Raw genomic sequence first — 16,717 nt, forward strand, 5'->3', positions numbered from 1 at the left:
TCCAAAATATAAATTTGGTCTCCTGAAAAATTCACATTTTTTCATTGCAATTATTAATATTTTATATATATATAGACCACAATATGCTAAAATAATTAGTATTTGCAAACACGTGTAATTGTGCTTGAATTTAAATAAAATATCACTGATGGAGATGGCGGATATTTGAAACATACGCCACAAATGTACTATTTCCTAAATAAGCTATGATATGTGTATTTTTTAAGTTTTCTTTTAAGATTTTTTTACTTTTTGATACATATTTTTTACAATTATTCTATGTATACATTTATTTTAGTGTAATATTAAATATTAAAGCAACGCCACGTCGCTAAATGATTTATTATCCGAAACCTTTTGTGGTTTTTCATTTTGAAAAATAAATTGCATATTTGGTGTAAAACCACTTTTTAAAATTTAAATTCAAATCTGTTAGTTTTGAAACAACGACTTTGCCCTTATTGATACAAATAAACAACGTAAATATATAAACAAAAGTTGTTTTTTAAGAAGACGTTGTAATTTTATTATATTGACATTTTTTGTTTATTTGTGAAAACTCAAAATATTTTGTAAAAACTTTTTATATAGATTTAAATGTGGCCATTATAGTTTGTAGTATTTTGTTCTATGCGTTTTTTACATGAGATGTAATTTTATTTTCATATGTTAACTTTCTACTCGTTTAAGTATACGCGAAGATATACTCATAAAAAATAAAAAAACAGTTTAAATTTAAGTCAATTATAATAAAAAAAAAATGTTTTTAAATAAATGTGACAAAAAAATCAAATCATCGAATTTGAGAATGTGCCAAAATTTTCTTTTTTATTATTATGTTTTCTTGTTTTTTTAATAAATATTAATAAACTCGGTTGTTACTTCGTGCAGCTTTTTCTATACATATATATCCATTTGTAATTTTTTTTAAATGTATGTAAGATAATTCAATTTGGCTATAATTTGATTGATATGTATTGCAATAGAAACTCCATATGTTATATCATAACCTGGTACATATACTTAAAAAATATGTACATATTTATATAACATAACATAACTTCTCTACCCAAAGCAAGAGTAACATAACTTGATAATATAGCGATGCCTCTCTTTTAACATACTTAATTTGTTCCAGATGCAAGTTGGTTTTGCAAAATGTTCATTATGTTAAATGCATTTTCCTATATCAATACATGTTAAATAAAAAATAATATCTTTAACTGATTCGGCAGTCACTTTGTGGTAATAACTATCCATTTTTAATTAGATTTGGTAAATACCACTATTTTTTTAACCCTTCCCTTACGGTGCTAAAAACTTCCGCGTGTTCTTGTGATATGTATTTTGTACTCATATCGTGGTTTATAAACGGGGAAAATTTGAATATTCCTTAATGTTGCTTTTATTGACCATAGTTGAAGTAGAAACGTAACAATTTTAAAAACGTTACCTTTGATAATTATCTGAAAGTGAGAAAAAACACATCGTGAATAGTCGCATAGCGACACGACCATTGCGTACGATGGTCTGCCCACTACTAAACTTGAAACAACACTATAGTTCATTATATTTGCGTATACACAAAGCAACGGCACACGCTCAAACAATCAGAAACATGTATTGGTGATCTATAATATTTTATATTGATATTCTCACTTTGAAAGTCTAGTTGTAGTAAATATATATCACTGGGAGGGGAAAGTCTGTGTATCTATATGTGGTTTTATCTTTGATTTTTTCACAAATTATTTCTTTCCGTCGCTGCAAATGAATAACTGTATATCATAATACTTTCACGTAATACATGATTATATAACGGAGGAATGCAAAAATTGTGAGCCAGTATCTATTATGTTTTATAATGATATTCTCATTTGAAAAGTGGAGTTGTAGTAAATACATATCACCGGGAGGGGAAGGTTAAATTCTATTGTGACACGTATTTCTATGCATGCCGCATCATTTAAGAATTCATAAAACTGTATTTATTTATTAAACTGACCACAACAGATACCTTATTCATTACCATGACATATAATCGAACAAATCCTTTTGACAAACATATTTTTCAGCTATTTACACATATATATCTAAGCTATTTTTTGGTTGTGTTAAGTTTCCCTCATTTTTTACACTTTATTTTGTAATAATTTTTTACAAGAAAGCAATCAGACTCGTAATTAATTTTAAGACTCTTATTTTTCTAAATACATGACATTTTGTATATTTAGGCATTGTATTTTTGGTACCTATTCCTAATAATTATAATTTCGCAATCTAGATAGGTAAAAAATAAAATTTTAAATGTATCGATTCTGTATAATATGTATACAATCTCTCAATTCTGTATAATATGTATACAATCTCTCAATTCTGTATAATGTGTATACAATCTCTCGATGCTGTATAAAATGTATACAATTCATGTACGTAAATAAAATGATAATATTTGTGTCTAAGTATTATAACTTCCTTTTTTTTCAGACATGTTGAATTAATTGTCTTAGTGTTAAATGCGGGGTTCGGGGTTCAATTAGTGTATGTCACATTTTTGTAGAAAAGTGAACCGTTTATTGTCATCACATTGGTGCCTATCACTTTTGATTACATACAATAGTTGTCTAATAAGCACATTTTATTGAAATTGACCTTTATCAGCACCCAATGGTGCATAGGGCACTGCATCGAATTGATGGAATGCTATTTAGATCATTTATTATGTGAAGGCAAGATTGATCAGCTTTGCGTTTCGGGTATCAGTCCAGGGCAATATTATATAAATACTGACTAACTAACTAACCATCATGCCGCCTTCTTCAGAGGTAGGCAGAGAGAAAAGAACACCACACCTCTCTGTTTTTGCAAACATTCTTCGCCTCGCTTCCACATTCATACATGTCATACATACCCGCTGATTCTTTTGGCTCCTGACCCGGCCGCTTTCAAGTATTTGACATACCCGATCGTGCCGAGTTTTCCTCGGTCTTCCTCTGCTCTTTTTTCCAACTAAATAAATTCTACTTTACTCTGATATTTAATTAGTATCACTCTACACTTGTACTGCACCGCAGGATTGCTCATCTTGCCTGCATATCATAAAGGATCATATTACATTGCATCCATTTAATGCAGTGCCTTATGCACCATTGGGTGCGGATAAGAGTCAGTACAGTACAATCACGTTCAGAATCACGAATGTTACGCTTAAGGTGAACACTTAAACCAGACAAGGATAATTTGTAAGCCTTGTAATTACTTTATCTTCCATACTCGCCCAACTTTCTCCGTCTAGGCTGAAATATCAATAAAAATAAACACTTTTTAAAATGATAAGATCACATTTAATAGGTTTAATTATCTCATATTGTTGTCCGCCTCCGTGGTGTAATGGTTAGCGTGTTAAGCTACCATACTGGAGGTCCCAGGTTCGATTCCCAAGGGGGGTGAAACCAAATATTAGTGATTTTACACTTGAATAATTATTTTGTATTACCCTGGACTGGTCCCCAAAGCGCAGGAGTGATCACCTTGCCTTCATGTAAGTTATGATCGAAATAACACTGCGTCAGTACGATGCAGTGCCCTATGCACCATTGGGTGTGGATAAGGGCTAGAATTATCTTTTCAGTTCCATCCTTGGTGGCCATACACTGATTGGGCAATGAACCCCGCCAATGTCTGTACATAATACATGTTAGGGTGAAGACTGACCGAAGCATTTCGTCGTAACGTAACATGTTACGATGCCAGCATTCAGGCAGTCAGTACAGCGAGCCGAGCGCTCCATCCATAGTTTCGGATCCTCGCTGATGCTCGCCGCGAGCGATGTTACGACGTTATGTTACGACGAAATGCTCCGGTCAGTCTCCGCCTTCAAGCAATATATTGCATCTATCAGAGTTATTCAGGTGCCATGAATACTGTAAAAATGTGTGTTGTTATTGAAACAATTGTCCTATGTGAGATTACATAAACGGTTGTGCTGTATTTTGGTGAAAACTCGACTTCCAATAATGTTAGTGGACCATTCTTTACGTGCCAAAATAAATTGCCATTTCACCGAAACGTTTTGTTTTATTTTAAAATATTGTCATAATTTGAAATGCGCTCCCTCAGACGAATGTGTGGAAAATCATTGTATGACAGAATTAAAAACGGAGATATAAGAAAGGAATGTAAGGCTGAACGAGGAATAATGGAAAAGATTAGGAAGAGTTCTTTACGGTGGTATGGACATGTGGAGCGAATGGATAACGAGAGAATGACTAAGAAAATATTTGTTGCGAATGTGAGAACAGAAAACAGAACGAGGACGACCGAAAAAAAACTTTGCGCAATCAGACCAATCAGAACCTAAAATCTGGCAGTGTCAAAAGTCTGCGTAATTGGAGGGCATGTATGACTAGATGTATGGAAGTAAAGAAGGCGAGGAGTGTATGTCAGGACAGAAGTGTGTGGCGTTCCATCCTCTCTGCCTACCCCTGCGGGAAATGGCGTGATAGTGGTAGTAGTAGTCATAATCCTTCCCCTCCCTCTTTTCTCTCATTTCTCCCTTGTGCACATTATAGTTGGTTGACTCAACCGCTGAAACTGATGTCACGGATTTGATTCCCGTCAATTTCAAAATGCGACAGGCGCCGTAACGTAGTTGGGTAGACGCTCGACTGCGAAACTGGCATCGCGGGTTCGATTCCTGTCAATTGTAAAATAAATCTGGAAATATTTATTTTCACTTGGTCTGGGTATTTGTGATGTATTTTTCATATTTACTTTCCCTATCCTTACTATCCTACCTACAGTCAAGCCTCTAAAACAGAGGCTTTGCGGGTTATTCCTAATTTATTTCTCCATAATTTGGAATTTACCATGCGAAGCAGTGCCCTATGCACCATTTGATGCTGAAAAAGGTTAGAATGAAAAAGTGAATGAATTTCTCAACTAAGGTAACAATTGATAGAGCAGTCGAGGTGACATTACAAGGCCTGGGTTCAAGTCCTGGAGTACATTTTTCAAATTGTATAATTTTTTACATCGTAATAATTTTCTGTAATTAAAATACTGATTTTAATAATTTTCTCTAATTGAATAAACACATGAGAATAGAAATTAAAATGAAAATAAACAAAACATGTGTTCGACCGATAGCCACTTATGGGATTGAGGCAAGAGCAGATACTTCTAGAACAAAATCTCGACTTCGAACCTCCGAGATGAAGACTCTCCGATCCATAACCGGAAACACATTGCGAGACCGAGTAAGAAATACCGACATCCGGAGCATGTGTAAGACGGAAGATATCGTGAGGTGGGGACGACAACGAAGGCGATATTGGAATGATCATGTAAACAAATGTCAGATGACAGACATCCACGTATCGCCCTTCAAGGAATCCCCGAAGGACGCAGACCCCCAGGCAGACGTCCAAAAAGGTGGAAAGACAGCTGGGAGACAACATCCCAAGAGCTACAAGCGGAGGCACAAACAGATCCTTAGAATCTAGAAAAAGAAGAAGAAGAAGATACTGATTCATTCATAAATTGGAGTGTCTTATGCTCACCATACGAAAGTTAAACTTCTCTTCTTCTTTTTCCATGTTCACTCCCTAGTTGGAGCATATGGCCAACACGAGACGTCTCCAAGTCACTCTGTCACGCGCCATCTCCTTGGCTTCCTCCCAGGTCAGTCCGGCATCCCGAAGTTCCGCTGAGTATAGTCGGTGAATAATCGTCAGCGATTCTGGCGGCCCGGAAGACCGCTAATGACCTTAAAGAGATCAAGCTGTGTCGGGTTGTGATCCTGTGGTTAGTGTCACGGACTCTTGAGTCAGAGTTTCTGGGTTCGAACGCACTCTACCACAATTCGACACAATGAGCCGCTTAGGCTCACACCAATAGTATGAAATTGAAGTATTTTTGCAAATGATAAAAACACAAATATTTTTCTTTTTCAAATTTAAAAAAAACTTGAGTTGTGCTTCTTCATATTCATGAGCCCTCTAACCTCCACTGCTGGATATAGGCCTCTTCCCCTTCTTTCTATTTCCTCCGGTCGGTTGCTGATTGCAGCCAGTTTCTACTCACACACAGCGACTGTGTCGTCGGACCATCTCTTTTGTTCTTCCAAGGTCTCCGTCGTAGAATTCTTGGGGTCCGTCTTGTGGGGTCCTGTCTTGCAATATGTCCTGCCCACTGCCATTTGATGAGTGGCGAGTGGTGAGTTAAGCTTAGGGGACACAAATAAAAGTAGGTTTTCAATTTTAATTTTATAGAATCACTTTATTAAGTCATTCTCTGGTACAACATAATGTATCTACAATAATTTGGTAATAATATTTACTTTCACATATAACAACATCTCATTCGTTATGACATTGAACAAACCCAAAGTTGAACTCCATACGAATATTCAAGTAGAATATTCAAGTATTCAATGTAGAATATTCAAGTTTTGTCAAATACACATTCCTATACTTAAATTAAAAGTTAACCTTATTCCTAATAAAAAGTGTATTATCATCGTTTCGTACGCGAGTCGTATCGACCTGCGTACAACTTCTCACAAAATAACTCTAAATCTTCTTGAAAACTTCTAAATTCTAGATTTCCCGCTTTTAAAATATCATCTAGTTTTTCTTAATATTTCGTGTGGCCATTTTATTTGTGTATCATGGCTGCTACATACGTACGAATGATTTCATAAATGCATATGGCTGTCCCCCGGTATTTTCAGAATTGCAACCTGACTGCCATGGATACAGTGAGAATTGTTACCTGGCGACATCACAGAAAGTCTCTTTAGCCGCTATGATTAACTGTAAATAAGAATAACGTAAACTCGCAACGGCAAGACTTATGACGGAGACAGATTAATTTCTGCCACTTTGGTGTGCGAATAAAAACCAACGATGAACGGATCGCCGCAAAATGCGAAGCTGACGGGAAACACTATAGACAATACCAAAAGATAGAGACAAAACGGATATTATGCCATACGCATGTATGAAAACATTCGTCCATGTGTAGGACCAATTAGAATTATTTCTTACATAATTATAGCTGTCAATTTTTTTATTTTATAAATTTATTTACGTTTTGTGGACAAGCAAGAGGACTAAGACGAGAACACATTTATTAATTTTTTGCAGTAAAAAATCATGAATACAGAAAGCTCTCTGAGTGATTTTTTTTTTATTTGTTACGATTGTGCAGGAATCTGCAATTTTGATCATACTCTCACAGAGGATTTTCTGTATTTATTAGTACATTAGTACATACTCATATTTAAACAAATCTGTTTTATATTTTGTTAAACATTTATGATGAATACAGTAGAACATCTTTATCCGGACTAATCGAGGGTTAAAAATCCATGTAGAGGTAATTTGTCCGCCTCTTGTCTTGTGGCTACCATGCCAAATGTGCAACGTCCCGGGATCAATTCCCGGTGGGATCTAAATAAATATGATTGATTTTTCCACTTGTATGTTAATTTTATATTACTCTATTATCAGTCCTGAAGTGCAGGACTAATTATTAATTTATGACCAAGATCACACTGCATCGATGCAATTGGGTGTGTATAAGAGTTGGAAGGGAACAAATCACATATAGTTTTGAGATGCATAAATTGTTTTAAGTATAATTCTTCCTGTCATTCCCAAAATAAAAAAAATAATAATGTTATATGAGTTTTAGTTACTCAAAAACTTTTTAATTCAAAAATTTACGCAGTAAAATTTTAATTTATAAAAAAAAATCGATTAAAATGTTAGACAAGCATGTTCTAGAAAATATCAAAATGATCAAGAGTTAATTTTATGAAAATTGTAAAATAGTTTATATTCTTAATTTTTTCTCTCTTTTTTGTGTGTATATTAGGTTAAAATGGTTAAAAACAGTAAAAAATGTTTGTTAAAGAACTCCACCAACAAGACACACAAGGTGGCTTGGTGGATCTCTGCAAAAAATTAAATATGCTTAAAATTGTTCTTTAAATAAATATATACAATATATGTTAGTAAAAAAATAAAAAATATATAAAATAAATCTCAAAAAAGTTAATATAAATCTGTGTCTCGCATCAAAGTCCACTAAATTATCCACAATTTAAGTATTCAACGTTTTGTTCATTAGTTTTTCTAGTCTGAAAATAGGTACTTTTAAATATTCCTCTTATTATTTACCCTAACAAAGCTTAAAGTTCTTTTTACTCGGCATTCTAAGTTTATTAGCGAATATTTTATTCAAATTTGAGGGGAGAATTTATACTTTTGAAACTTGTGTGTCAGTTTTTACAGTGCAGTACTTTACATGGGTTTAAAAATAATAGCACATTCTCTGAAGGAAACAGTCACCACATGAGAGATCAGATTATTAAAATTGATTGATTAAAGACAAAATATATACCTCTTATCTTAATGCACTGAATACCAGTGAAAACTATTTGCAAATATTAAATTGTGATTTTGACAACACTGATTTCAGATTCTGAATGATTCCCAATAAGACATTTAGACTAGCTGTATCCAGTCACGAGTTTCTGTGACCCAGTCTGGTTAAATAGAAAGTAAAGAAAAGAGAAAGCACACATTTCTAATATGTTTAATATCACAATGCTTATGGGCACACAATATTTAGTTTTTTTTGTTATTATTTTATTTCTGACGTGTTTTTTTCACGAATGTTTAATAACAACGTTACTCGTAGGAAAGTTTAGTAATCTAGGGTTTAAAATGTGACTGTAAGTTTCATTTTGGGACAGATTGATATTATTTTTTGTTATTATCGAATATCTATCGAGATACTTGAATTTTCCTTGGACATTGAGTGCATTATGATAAGTTTTGTTGTGTCAATCACTGACCATCGTTCGAGTCTAGCATATTTACATCAAATCTTAGGGATAATTATAACGATAGCACTTCGTCTAGCCTCTAATGTGATTTCCCTAATAATAGCGGCCTCCTCAATCATCCATTATTGTCAAATAGTTAGTACAAGAGTGAACAGTACTCACTCCCGTGTAGAAGTGTACCATCTACCTACAACTAGGTTCGCTACAAATGACTTTACAAATTTAAGGCTCTCACTCTTAAAACACATCATTCATAAACAAACAAAAAATGTGAAACACATCCAACAATTTGTATTGTTTGATTGAATAACTGAGTAGAACATTTTTTAATGAAACTGGATTTAATATCTATTAGGAAACTGATCTTCCAAAAGTATTTTATGAATAAATTGAACCAGGATATTATAATTTGCATATCTTTTTCACTATCCTTATTCAGTAAATGTACTTAAAAATAGGGAGAACACATTCCATTTTAAATTTAACCTTTACTCTGTTAATACCACTGTTCAAGTGAAATTTAAAACCAGTAGATATTAGCACTTTAAGTACCTGCTGAATAAATCGATGAAAGAACACATTCCTTTTACTTTAGTTTTCTATAAAAACACCAAAAGGAATCGTTAGACGAAAAGAAAGACCTGTCAACAATTAGGGCGAATACATTAGATTTTAGTTCTCTTAAATATAATAATATTCAGAGCACATTGTGAATAGGCGGAGGATTATTTTCTAATAAGTTTCATCACTTTTGGAACGTTACGGCAATCTCCAAAAAATATGGGTCAACGTTGGCCAAGATCATCAATTTTTACAATACATTTACACATTTGTGTGAGAAAATTAATATGAATGTTTTCGTTTTTGTAATTATTTTAAGTAAAATGTTGTAATGCCAATAAGTTAAGCTGTGTTATAAATTGTTCTTAAATTTGACCAATGAAGCTTTGTCCAACGTTGGTCCATATTACGTACGGATTTAGTCAATTTAACCTTCATTTAGTCACCCGCCATCCGATAGTCAACTGACGTTTGAAATTTCATTTATAAAACGTAGAGTAAGGCTAATGGGTATCAAAAATGAAAGTTAAATACCCTCCATCAACTAGTTCACTATACTTTTCACACTATCAAGGCTTATTTTATAGTTATTCGCAACAATCATTACTTTTTTCTTTAGAAAAACATTTTTTCACCATTTAACTATTTGTAAAGTTGCTTTGGAAAATTTATTATTTTATTAAAAATTCCTGCTTTCAAGCAACCTTACGAATTGTCAATTACTATCTGTAATTACCATAAGTGTTTATTATTAACCATCATTACTGAAACAGTTGATTAGTAATTGTAATTACCGTAATTGCTATGCAATAATCATGAATAAGTAACCATAATTACCGAATTTGGCAATTATTATCAATATGTGACGTTTCTTAACCGTCATTACCGAAACAGGATATTATTGACTGTAATTACCGTAATTGTTAATAATTAACATTAATTACGCAATTGTGAATTATTAACCAGAATTAGCAAATTTTGACGTTAATTACCATACATGGTAAACTTTTAACCGTAATTACCGTTGATAATATTAACCTTCCCGCACATTGCCCTAGTATGAATTTACCTAAGTCTCCATTTTGCTACTAATCTCGTCAGTGAAACCGGTCCAAATTCTATATTTTTTTACAACCATTTTTAACATTTAGACATTACAGTATATTGACATCTTCGATACATTTCTTTAATATAAATAAAGACAACGATCAGGCATTGGTGCTTTGAGCAAAATACTATTCAAATCTTTTCCCCACAAAGAGAAATACATAAGTAACCTTTTTTTTTAAATTATGAAAAAATGAAATAAATTATATAATTCAAAATAATTCGTTCACATTATTTTCCGCTTCACTTAAGGGCCGTCCGTGGGGAATACAAGGTCTGGTGCAATAGTCTGCTATGAAGCGAAATCGAAAAAAAGCGAAAATTACCGCCCAATTTTTTTATAAAAATTTTCATAGATTTTGCTCCAGTCTTTAGAGCGTATGATCGCACTTATCGTGTAGCCCTGATGACGGCCCTGATTTCTAACTAATTTTTATGGCACATCTATATCATGTGTTTGACACTTGATTAATATTACCTACACATTTTACGTTTTTCTGTATTTTGCTGTGCAAATCTAAATTTACATATTTCTTATTTCATATAGATAAAGACATCCATTCCACTTTTAACAACATTTTTAAAAAATAAGCTTCAAGCGACAAATCTAAAAAAAATCAGCTATTTTCATATATAAAAAATATTAGAACATAGAATTATATAATATTTAAAATTGTATATCATTATTTTTTTATTTAAGTTTTACTAAGTAATTACCACTGCTTCTTAAAATCTATTTTGTCACGTGTTTCGATGCATTCTGTATAATTTTCAAACACCGTATATGGTGTTTGAAAATCACACAGAATGCATCGTAACATGTATCACAACAGATTTTAAGGAATAGTGGTATTTACTAAGTAAAACTTAAATTAAAAATGGATAGATTTTACCACAAAGTGACTGTTGAATCAATTAATAAAATTATATATAATGATATATATAATTAATGAATTAGAATTATATATAATTAATGAATTGAAAGATAAAACTCATAAAGTACAGTACGGTGACCCAGAGCATCAATTACATACGGAAATTAATGTTTTAATAACGTAGTGAAGAAAACATTAAATTTACTTTGAAAAAGTAATGTTTTTTATTTGGTAACTTTCACTTCCAAGTAATACAAATCGAAGGGTTGAAGAAAATTATATAGTCATAGGAAATAAAGTTGACTTCAACTTATATCTTTTGCAGGACACAATATTAAATTTTAGAGCATATTGAATCCGAGGGTCATCATTTATCCACATGAATATATGACCCTTTAAATCATGGGTGGCCAACATTTTCAGTAGCTGGGCCAGATTTTAGAAATGAGATTACCTACCGGGCCGTAATTTTTTTAATTTTATTATTCAAAGCATATTTATTAGTTACTTTATTAGGGATATCAGGCATGTTGGCTTTGTTTTTAAATTCCACGTAAAAATAGTTTATAATCCATCTGTCTTAAAAACTTCTCAGTTCTTCTGTTACTCTTCTCTTCTTTAGTCCAACGTCTTTACTACTTGACACCATTATGGGTCTTGAAATTATGAAGATAGTGAAATACTCCCATATATGGAATGTCCTTTTGGTGGTTTTGTGTATACTAAAGTAAAAATGAGTGATTTGCGGGCCGCAAGTAGACACCCGGCGGGCCACGGGTTGGCCACCCTTGCTTTAAATGCTACCATTATGTCATTTTTAATACTGTTAATTGCAATAACCATTATTACTGGTGTAAGTTATTAACTGTAATTACCGTAATTTTTCATACTACTAATTGCAAATACCGTTATTACTAGTGCAAACACATTTTACAAACGTATATTTTAAATGGTAAACTAAGATCTTGACCATCTCGTTCTGTATGTGATGAGTTTAACCTTCGATTTGACGATATGCAAAATATATTTTTACATGAAAGCAAAAAAAGGTAGATTATTTACATTATTTCTTATGAAAACTTAAATTTTTTAAACTTGACAAAATTTAAAAATAGTTATATTCTAATATAAATAAGAAGAAACACTGCCAACGAACACTTAAAATTAATATTAAAATTAGGTAAATTACTTTTGCTCACATAATTATACTCAGAAATGAAGACATTTAAATGGTAGAACAATTTTCACTATCGATAATAATTGATGAATATTTTTGTATTCAAATAAATTGTTTTATAAAAATTACTTATTTTCAAATGATAATCACAAACAAAATATAAAATAGAATGTCCACAGAACGAATTTTAAACTAAAGAAAGTTCTCACTTTGGTTGATATTTTTATTGAAAATAGAACTTTATCCCTGGTATATTTTGCATTTTATGTAACAAATACAAATTTATATCTTACGTCGTTTATTTCAATGAGATTCGTCTCCTATAATATCTATTGAGAGTTCCATTCAATAATTGAAATTTATGAAAAAAAACAACATTGTTTTTAACTACTTTTTTTGGGTACATTTTATCTCTGACTGGTTTCGACTAAAACCTTGTCATGGGTTAAACATATACTCAGAAAACATGTACACAAGAAAAAACGAATCAATAAAAAGTGGTTAAAAACAAAGTTGTTTTATTTTATAAAGTTTATAAAATGTGCCACAACATTCAAGAAACTAATAAAATATTCAGTGCCCAATACGACACGACAGCAATAACAAAAGATTTTTCACAATTTTATACAAATTTTTTTTTGATAAATTATCAAATTCCAAATGCGTCAACCGTTTATATACACTTCGAATGTTAGTTTTTAACTGAATTAATCCAAGAATTAAAATAATTTTACAACTTTATCAACTTTGTAATGTGTAAGTTCGACTGTTTATGACTTATGTATGAAAAAAACAAGGATGATATTTTACATAGTTAAAACATTGTTAATTTAAACAATAAAAACTATTTTCACCTATTTAAAAATGAAAAAAGCAAAATTCGTATAACAATTGATTGAAAAAAAGAAAGTTCAAAGAAATATTTTACTGAAGAAAATAAATAAATTGAACATTAAAAAGATTGAAATTTTAGTTTACTAAGCCTGACCAGGAATTGACAGATGACTTTTTAAGCTATCAACGAAATGCGTAATTAGAAAATGGTTTTCACGGTAAATTGTTATCAGCCGGCTTTGATATTTTGCGTAATTCTTCCTACTTTTTACACGGCAATTACCTGACAATATTTTCATCCATTTTTCTTTGACGGTTACTAATTGTTTCCTGTATTAATGCTTGCCAGTGAGGTGGGTTCAACAACACATCTCGTAATTCATTCACCGACGATTGCGTCGGAAGCGAACCACTAAGGACTCATTCGTTTTTATAAAACGCGTATCATTCCACTAAATAATTTTGACTAGTACACATTAAAAATCCTCGCTCAAACCAAAAATAACTTTTCTGCGCTCAGCGCAGATTCTATTCCATTCCAAAAATGCTATCTACTCAAAATACTATACATTTGATTTTGAATCACATATTGAGACCCTATTCGTGTCGTTTGGCTCTACCCTTACTCTATAATAACAAGTTAATAATATAATTAAAATGTAATTTTGTTTTAAAATCACTATAAATATTTTATTATAACTTAATTATAATGTCTACCGGTTTCGAAGCTAACCGCTTCTTTTTCAAGACTGATTAATAGTATTAAGAGTCGAAAAAGAAGCAGTTAGCTTTGAAACCGGTAGACATTACAATTAAGTTATAATAAAGTATTTATACTGATTTAATTATATATTTATATATTTATATTTTTCTTTATCAAGACTGCTTTTAATACTTATATAATATTTATGGTGATTTTAAAACAAAGTTACATTTTAATTATAAAATGGAAAATCACAAAGTTAGTGCTTCAAATATAAATTAAAAGTTAATAATACATACATATTGGATTTATTGACTTGAAAAATTAGTATAACTACCAACGTAAAGATTTAATAATAAATTACGTTTTAACATCTCAAAATAGATGAAGAAGAATATGGAAGTCTGGGCATTTACGGAGTTTACGACCGTCATAAGTGATCACTTTACACATGTGTAACTTCCAATTCTACCCATGAGTGACAACCACACTAATCAAATTCTTGAAACTTACAAACTGTTCAAATTTGAAACAGATTGCTTGCATTGACTAAGCTTTTTATTGAACAGAAACTCTTTCATTTGTATGTGAGGTCCGAATCCTGGATTATATTCACATACATGAGAAACGCTAGAAAGCATCCTTTTATGTTTTTTTTTTTTTAGCTTATAATTTTATCTGCGTTAAAATGTCAAAAAAACAATATAAAAAATTACTTCCAATTGGAGATAATCTAGATTTGTAACCAAGTATTTGAACACACTTAAAATGTTGTTTATAGTAATACTTTACTTTTACATCGAGATGCGTTCCTTACAATGTTAGGTCTGATTCAGACGAACCTATACTGTGCGATTCGTAATCCTATACTCTGATTATATCTGTATTTTTAGTGTATAACTAAAATCCGTAGTCAACAAATGTGTAATATATTAAGGACTGTTTTTAAACAAATCGTTACAGCTGATATAATATAAATTATATATTTTTACATTTATAATTACTGAAAATATAATATGTATGAGAACAATTCCAATTTCGATTACATTCTAGGCCTATCAATATAATTAAAAAAAAAACAATAATAAAAGGGTTTATATTGTTGTATTTAACTTTTAAATAACATGCATATGTGAATTGACATTGACAATGTCAACCAGTAGTATACACAAATCCACGTGCTGGGTAAGTAGATGTAATTTTTAAGGTATTTTAGACAATTGTCTAACAAATTTTTCAGAATTTTAAAAGCATATTATTAACCCTTAATACTCTGTCTGATGTCTCTAGACCAGTGTTCCGCAAACTGTGTGCCGCAGCACACTGGTGTACCGTGGTGATTAGTTGGTGTGCCGCGGAAAAAAGTCTAGTTTTGTGAAGATAACACACCTAGAAACAGCTGAAAGCTATGGGGATTTTCGACTCTGACTATATTATATATATTTTTAAAAGAACGCCTGAGGATGATCAACGAAGAGGTGAGAGCAGCCTCATAAACAATTGCTCCAATTTTTTATCGCCTGTACTCAGTTAAGCAGTCTTACAACTCGCATCAAACATTATTTGTTATATACTTATATGTTTTCAAATTTTATTAATTTCAATAATAAATCAATTTTAAATTAAGTTTGTTTTTTCTTTGGTGTACCTCTGAAATTTCTTGATTTGAACAGAAAAAATTGCAGAACACTGGACTAGACATACATTTTTATAATGCCAACTCTCAACAATAAATTGAGCCAAATAATGTCGAGTTTGGCTCAACATTACGTGGTTTAAGTTTTAATATAATATTGAATAATACATAATTCTCAATCCACAATATAAAGATAAATAATGTGAGATTTCTCATTGTATTAATATTATGATTAATAAATTAAAGAATTTGGTGTACATAGAAAATAATAAATAATTAATTAGGGCGTACTGAGGGATAAGATGACTTTTTAAAATGTTATCTTTAAAATTGTTCAATGTGACAACATGACTTTTTACAGTTTTTGTGAAAACACTTTTAAAAAAATCTATTAAAAAACATTTGAACAAAATTTGTACATTTGAATTTTTTTTTGACAGAACACAAGTCATAATAGTTAAACACAATAATATAGTTTCCAAAAAGGGGTCGCAAACATTTTCAATGCAATTAAAAAAAATAAAAAAAATCGTTACTAAATTATGTACCTATGTTAATACCGTGAATAAGGAGCAATCTGCCAACAGTACCTTACATACAAAAATGCATTGAGCACGGTTGGGAAGCCATTCCAGGCTGTCACTAATCCTACAACTACCGCTTACTCCGTATATACTATGGAATTGTACCTAAAAGCTGTTGTTTATTCAATATATTATCATTTTTACACTCTAACATATGCAAGGGAAAAACATCAACTTATATTTCAAACAGTACTTTGAATTCAAAATGGCCACCAAATAACAAAGACATGCTTATATAAATTAAAATAAACTGTCGACTGTAGCAAATTATTTTACTTTGAATCCGATTAGCTAGTTCTGTCAGTTTTAAATCAGGTAAAGCACAGTGTTAATTCCATATTATTATTATTATTACACTCTATTATATGCAATGGAAAAACTTC

Source organism: Brachycentrus maculatus, unplaced genomic scaffold (assembly GCF_059751285.1).
Source record: "Brachycentrus maculatus isolate JH-2025_06_01 unplaced genomic scaffold, ASM5975128v1 h1tg000206l, whole genome shotgun sequence".
Taxonomy (NCBI): domain Eukaryota; kingdom Metazoa; phylum Arthropoda; class Insecta; order Trichoptera; family Brachycentridae; genus Brachycentrus; species Brachycentrus maculatus.